Here is a 9,550-nt window from a genome sequence, read left to right as displayed (position 1 = left end):
TGTACTGTTTTTATTTATATACTTAATTGCAACATTCCGTGTATAAGATGACCCCCCAATTTTAAACTTTATAAAATTGGGGAGAAATATCATCTTATACATGGAAAAACATATGCAACATGGTATGTTGCATGTTGAAGGCAGAACTAGCAACTGAGCATAGTAGATAATGATCTCTTTCAGCTTCTGCCTTCTGGAAGAAGGTACAGGGTTATAAAGACTAGGACTAGCCACCTGAGAAACAGTTTCTATTCAAATGTGATTTTGGTTTTAAATGCAGTGTAAAGAGTCTCTATGGGAGTATATTGTATTTTAAAAATGGGGTAATCAGAGTTTTTAGGGGGCTAACCAGGTTGGGATAGCTGGGATAGTAGGCTTGTTGGTTTTGAATGTCTTATGTAGATTTTTTCTTTCTTTCCAATTTCGTTGTTCTGTATGGGACAATGACAGTAAAGATTATCGTATTGTATCGTATTTGCATTGGTCAATAGCTTTCAGGCACTCTGCATCTCAGGAATCCTTTGAATGCTGAGGAATCGCCGCACGTCGCAGCAAATTTTGGGACGTATTCTAGTGTTGAATCATCATTCTCATGAGGCACTGGACAGTCCTGCTAAGCCGTTCTATTGCTTTACTTGAAAACAAGAGTATGTAAAATGTACCTGGAATGAACCCAGCACTCTTTTGCTCTTGCCATTTGCAGGGGAAGGCTGTTAAAGATGCCCAGCCGGGGTGGACTTTCAAATTCTTTCATAATTTGCCCCCCCCCCATGGATCTTTTCAATTATGGATCTTCTCAATTTTGCACCCCATCGGCCGGACACACTGACTTGGCCCTAAATTCAGTGCTGATGCCCAGTTTCATTATTTGAGCTAAGCTTGTTGCCGTAAGCATTAAGAAATCCCTGCCATGCTTCTAACCTCAGGGTTCCCTAAAACAGGTTTTGAAAACCGCTGACTTGAGTGCTTTAATGACATGGTGGTGGAAAAGTAGCCTAAGGGTTGTTCCTGGGTTCAGTCTTTGAAGACTAAAGGCTCATCAACAGCCCAGTGAGGACTGTCTAGCTAACACCTTAGGGTGCAATTCTGACCTTGGCTGTTGCCGGGAGGGATTTAAAGGAGTGCTGAGGCCACATTACACCCACAGTCCTATTGAACATGACAAGTGGGGGCAGCCAGATCATTATGGGATAGTAGTGAGGCCAGTTCAGAATCCAACAGATCCTTGGATGACTCACCCAGTTTGAGGGATTTTAGGGGCTGGAAGCTGGCTGGACTGGCAAAGGGGTACCTCTGCCCAACTCAATTTGCCCGCCTGCCTGTTTGGCCAATGGTAGGGGGAGCTCTGCAGGCAAAGACTGACAGGTCTGGGAAGAGGGGCATCCCTGCCCAATCCAAGCCCCTACCGGCACAAAGGGGATTTAGATTGTTCTTTCACATACACACACGAATGTACTCCAAAGCTTTGGTAACTGCTCATACATCATAACAAAGAATGTTTCAGTGGCTGTTCCCTCTCACGAGTTCATCATCGATGGTAAACTCACAAGACTTAGGGTACAACACAGGCATCTTGATTTGGAAAGATAAAAGTCTTCTTACCACCATGACAGCAGGCGACAACTCACAATGCAGCGACTTCTTGGGCTCATAAGTCACACGGCTCATATTTCATAACAAATCATGTCTTTAGAAGTCAGCCTTGTGATTTGGAGAACAGATGAGATTTACGAGGCCCTGTGTTTATCCACTTCCTCTTTAAACCTGCCTATTTCTATCGGTAAATTTTAAAACGGGGCCATTTGCTCCATTGAAGAAAATAGCACAGGAGATAACGCTGAGCATATTTATTTACACTGCAACCCTCTTGCAATTCTATGTACCAAGACACACCCTATTCCCATGACTGTAATTTATTTGAACTGTTTTTAATATTAAATTTTGAATTGTAACCTGCTCTCAGGCCTGCTGGTGAAGGGCAGGTAATAAACTGAAATCATCATCATCATCATCCCGTTTAATAGTCATCCTTTCACCAAAGAATCATGGGAACTGTAATTTGTGATGGTTACTGAGAAGCCTTTTTGTAAAAAAGAAGAAGAAGAACAGGGCTTCCTTGGAAAAGTGAATGATTGCTAATCCAGTATAAACTTGCTGCCCTTTGAGAAACAAGTACCTTTGGTCAGTGAGGACCAAAATGCTAGGGTTGGCAACACCGAACAGTGGCAGACAGTGTTTCAGTTTAGGAGGAGATGGGGAACTTTGAGGTGACCAGACATTACATTATTTCAGCAGTCAGGCTGCTTCTGAAGTACACCCACTGCCTTTTGAAATACCATAGAAGCTTCTCTGTGAGGTAGAACATGGGGGGCAGGAAACTTCAGAGTGCTCATTGGCTGCAACCCCACTGACATCACCACTGACTCCGACTCCTCTAAGCAGTTTTTCAGCCAATTCTACTTTGAAGGGAGAAAAAATGCATTTAGATGAATAAATGTGAATGTGGTGCTTTAAAAAAAGAAGTCAAATCAAAGCAAGGCAACCACCTGAAACACGGGAGGAAGGGACTAACAGACAAGTACCTCAGCACTGACTCCACTGGCAAGTTCAGATCCATATATGCACACAGGGCTTTTTTCCCTTCAGCCATGCTATTTTTCTAGAAAAATATGAACACCATGAACACCTGCCTTGTTCTCTTAGAATGGCATTGATGCCCACCTGAGAGGGGCTGGTGAGTTCCGGCTGGGGGTGAAAGCCCTGTATGCACACGCACACATTGGTAGAGTAAGCGAGAAAGAGCCATTTGTTTCCAGAAACTGAGGAGATTCTTGGAAGATTCTTGGGGAAGCGTTTCAGTTTAAACCGTTGTAAATTTAAGCAGGGAAAGCAGGTAGAGAAAAACGGGACTCCACATCTCCATCTGGTGGCACAATGTTATATTTGCATATACAACGAAAATATAAATCGCTTTTTCTTCACCGGTCTGGCTGAGTCCTTACTATCTGTGTGGTAGTAAAGTTGAAAATATTCTTCTACCGTCAAGACTGATAGTGCCTTTCAAGTAAACAATGCTTGACTGAGACAAAGTCCCTACCAGAGAAGAATGGCAAATTAAGCTGTTGGACTACGCCGAAATCGCAAAATTGACCGGAAGGCTCAGGAACCAAGAAGACAAAATTTTCAAGAAAGAATGGGGAAGATTTATAAGTCATTTAAGAGACCACTGTAAGCAAATGAAAACATTAGCAGGATTTTAACAACACTCCACATTTTAAGTCTATCCATATTGCCCAAAGTAATTGTTACAACACTTGTAATGTAACAATTACTTTGGACAATATGGATAGACTTAAAATGTGGAGGATGAAATAATATGCAGTTGAAAACGCTGACAATAGGACCCATGGAGGGGATGGTAGGAAGTCTTGAGATTCAGAGAAATCTCTAAATCTGAGTATGTATTTGATATTGTTATAATTTTACACTTGTAAAATCAAATAGAAAATATTTAGAAAATAACAACAACAAAAATAATGCTTGACTGAGTTTTACTGCCTTCATGAGTGTTTTATTGCTGTCAGATGTGCGCAACTTGATCCTTTCAATGTGAAGCTGTGTGATCGTCACTCTGCTATGCAAGGGAGCTAGCATAGTACTACTACCAATAATAATAATAATTTATTATTTATACCCCACCCATCTGGTTGGGTTTCCCCAGCCACTCTGAGTGGCTTCCAACAAAATATTAAAATACAATAATTCATCCAATATTAAAAGCTTCCCTAAACAGGGCTGTCTTCAGATGTCTTCTAAAAGTCAGGCAGTTGTTTATTTCCTTGACAGCTGATGAGAGGGTGTTCCACAGGACGGGTGCCACTACCAAGAAGGCCCTCTGCCTGGTTCCCTGTAACTTGGCTTCTCGCAGTGAAGGAACTGCCAGAAGGCCCTCAGAGCTGGACCTCAGTGTTGAATGATGGGGGTGGAGACGCTCCTTCAGGTATACTGGGCCGAGGTTGGAAGGAAGTGTTGCTGGACCACCCTCAAGATTTACGGTTGGAGATCGTAAAATCTTCTTCGCACATATCTGTGCTGCCACTCCGCATTGTAGACCAGTGTTTCCCAAAGTGGGTGCCCCCTGGAGGACAGTGTGATTACTTAGCAGGGTACTAAGAGGCAAAGGTGGTGGCACAGGCTCACTGAAGGTGCAACTGACTATCAGACTGTCACAAGACCAAGTTCATCCATTTTGCTGAATTAATTAAACTAAATAGTTTTAATTGGATTTTGAATAAACATGCAATTAATGGTTACTGTTTTGAAATTTATTGTATTGTTATTTTCCTTAGTGGGTCATGTAAACTGCTACTCTGAATAATCATTTTTATAGGGAAGGAGCAAAGGGGATGATTTTATAGAACCAAGGGGGAGGTAGCCCAAAAATACTTGGGAACTATGTTGATCATTTAGACATCAAGCTTACTTTTTTTTTTATTGGATTGCTCACTTCACTTTTTAACAGAAGTGATGTATGTTCCACTGAACTGTTTAAAAAGTGATTTTTCATTTACTGATAAATTATAATTTGCATTTTCGAGAACTGGTTACTATCTACCCTGGGCAGTGGTAGAAGGACAGACAGAGTAAAGAAACAGTAGCAAGTGAATAAATTACCCTTGGCATTGCTTTCTGGCATTGCTGCATTTCTCACATTTGATCATAAATATTATTTACCGAGAAATTCCAAGTTTTATGTAGCTGATTACCAGGCAGTGTGTGTGTGTGTTTGTGTGAACTTGTATGAATTCTGTGTTGCATTGACTTCTTTTCATAGACTGTGCATGTTTTCTACATTCATTTTGGCTGGTGTAACACATGAATGCTCCTACCCATTCTCAGAGGCCACATGCTTGATTTGGTAATTACTATAGGTCTGTCTCTAGCCGGTTCCATTGTGTGGCTTTACTCCTTGTCTAGTGTTTAATTATTCCATGAGATCGTGCTCTAGCTTGCCATCGGTGAGGTCCTGGTGTTTCTTCTTAATAATAAACCTCTGGTTTGGGACCAGTTGTGCCTTCTGCTACATTCCGTGCTAACAAATGCAAAAAATATGGACTATAGATTGACTTAGGTAAAAGGAAGAGGGGTGCTGCACGTGCATCACTAGTTCAAGGGAAGATGTTCTTGTGCAAGAGGATGTTATGCAATTCCCCCTAATCAATGGCTTGACGACATGACAACATTGGCAACATATGAACGGACAGCTTATAGACGCAGACTTTCTTTGGATAAATACAGTGATATTTGGAATGAGTTTAAACAGGATATATTAGGTTATTGAAAAGTATATGTGCATTAGGATAATAAGAATACAGTTGTACCTCGGAAGTCGAACAGAATCCGTTCCAGAAGTCCATTAGACTTCCAAAACGTTAAGAAACCAAAGCACGGCTTCTGATTGGCTGCAGGAAACTCCTGGCACCTACTTCCGGGTTAGCGAAGCTTGTTACCTGAAGTGTTTGTAAGGAGAATGGTACGTAACCAGAGGTTCCACTGTAATGGTATTATCAAGTAGGATAAACAACACTGAAGTACCCTTGTTGGATTCTATGCATGATCTGAGCATTTTGTTAAGTCAGATATAAATTGTATTGAGTTACGTACTATGATGCTATCTATCATCATCATCATATATGGTATTATTATTTTCGTTATAGAGTAGCTTTATTGCTTTTGATTGTTATTTAGCACTTTGAGGATCGCTGAGCAAAAAGGAGCATCTAAACTGAAATGCGAGAAGGAATGGACAAGCGAATGAAAGAATTTGCTTGTGGGAAGGCAGAAGATTGAATAATAATAATAATAATAATAATAATAATACCCCGCCCATCTGGCTGGGTTTCCCCAGCTACTCTGGGCGGCTTCCAACAGAATATTAAAATACAATAACCTATTAAACATTAAAAGCTTCCCTAAACAGGGCTGCCTTCAGATGTCTTCTAAAAGTCTGGTAGTTGTTTTTCTCTTTGACATCTGGTGGGAGGGTGTTCCACAGGGCAGGTGCCACTACCGAGAAGGCCCTTTGCCTAGTTCCCTGTAACCTCACTTCTCGCAGTGAGAGAACCGCCAGAAGGCCCTTGGTGCTGGACTTCAGTGTCCAGGCTGAATGATGGGGGTGGAGACGCTCCTTCAGGTATACTGGACCGAGGCCATTTAGGGCTTTCAAGGTCAGCACCAACACTTTGAATTGTGCTCGGAAACGTACTGGGAGCCAATGTAGGTCTTTCAAGACCAGTGTTATATGGTCTCGGTGGCCGCTCCCAGTCACCAGTCTAGCTGCCGCGTTCTGGATGAGACCCTCTGGTCATGCTCCTGCCCCTGTATGAATTATTGGCTGCATTCCAGAGTTTGACTCAGCTTCTGGATCAGGGTGTTCAGGCCACGGAAATGCATTCTGCACCCCTTAAGCACACACCTGTTCTATTGGCTGAGGGTGACTGTGTATAAAATAACAGGTCATAAAGTTGGTTATATATCCAAATGCTCCTCTCTTGTACATGGCATCATTCTTGCAAACAAGGTCAAGTCAATAGCTAGGAAGATTGATGGTAGGTTGGTACTATTTACTGGACCAAGTCTCTTGATAGCTTGCTGCAAGCTTTCCACCTTCCCATGCTAATCACGTGCTCTATCTTACGCAATGCGTGAAACATTCCAATGGTTAAAAGTGCAGGAAGAACCAAACTGTGAATTCCAATAAACTCTTGCAGACTGTAATACACAATTATGAACACAAAGAGCTCATTGCCCACAGGTGAGAATGTTGAATCCCTCTCACTATATCTTGATCTTTGTTCTCATGAGAGACTGATTCAGTGTGTGCTTACGAATGACAAATGGATCACTTTGTTTCATACAATATAACAGATCACGGTTTCTTGAGTCACTGCAGGTTAGAAGGTTTCATTATTAAGTTTGTGATTAGGCTGTTGTGGTTTTTTACCAGAGTGACTGATTTACATTGGCATTGGTGAGTTGTTTTGTTAAGCGAGTGGATGAGAATTGAGAAGTCAACAAAAATCGATTCATACATACCTTCTTATCTGGTTTAAATCCCATTCTGCTGGACCAGCACAAGACTAAGCTTTTCTAAAGTAAACTTCTATCGAAGAGGTAGAGAACCATTTTTAACACAGAGGACTACATTGCTCCCTGGGCAACCTTCTGGGAGCCACATGTCATTGAGGGGCGGGGCCAGAGGAAAAAAGTGGGTGGAGCAACAGAAATGTAAATATTACCTTTGTACTCTAGGCCAGTTTCTACATTTACGCACCTTCACACAGACCTGATGTTTCTGATCCCTGTTCTGTTGTAAAACAATAGTCAAAAGCTAAGGCAGTTTATATTTTAGACTAGATTGAGTATTTGACAGGAGCTCGAAATATCGAGGGCCTTCTCAGTGGCTGCCCCCAGGCTCTGGTGCCTGTCTTGTGCATAAAGTCCAATCTCAAAGAACTAGCAAAACACTTATATGGGTGGGAGATAAAATAGGAGCAAGGGGAAAGAGGACAGCTTGAGGCCTGGGATGACAGGTATAAATGAATTTAAGTGAAGTTTAGTTTTTAACTTTCCTCATTACTCCATACATTCTTTTGAGCCTGGAGGTAATGCCTCCTTATGTCTTCTAACAATGGACAAACTTGACAATATCTCTCAGTTTTTCATTATTAAAATCTTAAAATCCTCATGAAAATTAAATGGCATTTTCCTCACATATGATTGCATGCAATGTTGCCTAGTATACGCATTTTTACAAAGCTATCTCCCCTAGTGCAATCTGCACGTCATTTTCACTAATAAATTCATGTTTTTGCACACTTCACCTTGGTTTATGGATTTTTGAACACTTGACTTGGCTGCAGACTTGCATTGCAAAATATTGAAAAGTGCAAATTTCAAAGGATGACCGTTTCAATTCTTGTATTGTTTTGAAAAGTGCAAATTTAAATGTGAATGAAATCAGATTTCACTCCCATCTTTCTGGAGATACCATGTTGCTCTATGTACCTTCACTTAGAAAGGAACGTGCTGCATGTGGGGCAAGTTCTGCAAGGTGTGCTGAGCATGTTTAATGGAAAAGAAATGGAAAACTGCAGTAAGTTAACAAATACGGCGGTTACTGCAATTTCAGTGAATAGAGTTGCAAAATCCTGCAGATATGGGCCATTTTTTCAGCTTCCTGAAAAGGAAAAACATCTGTGAGAGTAAAAGCAGGGTGTCCTCTTCTGTCTCCTCCTCTGTACAAGTTAATAAACGGGATCATCATGTATGCCTTCTGACTTAACATTTGTAACCCATTCCTTTAGTGTCTCGGTAGCTAGAGGGGCCTTTTACCCATCTGCTGAGTTGGCTGCTGGATTAATATTTTCAATTCATTGTCAGACTTCAGCTGAGGCAAGGGCGCACTAATGTCTGCCCAAAAGCAGTACATTAAAATAGCTCTTTCTCTCTTTGAGTACTTCCCTCCCCATTCCTCCCCCTCCCCCCAGAAATAGCTTCAAAGGAATCTTGAAATACCTCTTCAGTGGTGCTTTTAGGTTAAGGAGAGAATCCCTTGTGTTGGCTGTAAAAAGCAACCGGGGCTGTATTAAGAATTCACCTTGTTCGCTTACCTGTCCTTCAATTTGTTTAGAGATGCCTGCTCCCCTTTGAGAGCATCCAAATGTTTACAGGTAGAACAGAATCCTTTTCTGTGCTTGTCCCTACTTGCTGCAGGTAGAAATTCCCAGAAGGCTCCTTTCCCAAAAGGAAACACAGCTTGACACAGCTGGCGTCGGGAACACATAACGTACCAGTTCCTTTGCGCTTCTGCCTTTGTTTGTACACTCACTTCCTTTTCCTGAAATATCCCACGCTCTCTCTCAAAGCTAACTCCTTCTCCACTTCTCAACAGAGGTTGTTTCTCACTTATGCAGGGTGGGGAATCGGATCTGATCTTGGGATCGTGTTTTCTTGATGTCATTTACGGAAGGTAATAAGAGTGCCACTTGTAGAAAGCTGACAGGTATTGGCATCCTGGGAGAAACTGAAGAAAGGTTTGTGTGGGTGGATACTGTGAGTCATTGCTATGTCTCAGAGGCAGACACAAGAATACCCAGTCATAAATTCTAGGTAACCTCACTTCTTCCTTTTTAAGGTCATAAGCTGGCTAATGAATCACCTTATAGGAAGAGGAGTCAAATGTAGCATCATTCTCTAAGGTGACAAGATGCCTGTTACTGAAGCTTCAGCTGTCATAGAATCATATAATTGTAGAGGTGGATGGGGCCCCATGGGTCATCTTGTCCAACCCTCTGAAATGCAGAAATCTCAGCTAAAGCATCCATGACAGATGGCCATCCAACCTCTGCTTAAAAACCTCCAAGGAACGAGAGTCCACAACTTCCCAAGGGAGACTCTTCCACTGTCAAACAGCTCTTACTGTCAGAAAGTTCTTCCTAATGTTTCGTTAGAATCTCCTTTCTCGTAACTTGAAGCCATTGGTTCAAGT

Source organism: Podarcis melisellensis, assembly GCF_964234715.1.
Source record: "Podarcis melisellensis genome assembly, chromosome: 17".
Classification (NCBI taxonomy): Eukaryota; Metazoa; Chordata; class Lepidosauria; order Squamata; family Lacertidae; genus Podarcis; species Podarcis melisellensis.
This window is presented reverse-complemented; position numbering follows the sequence as displayed.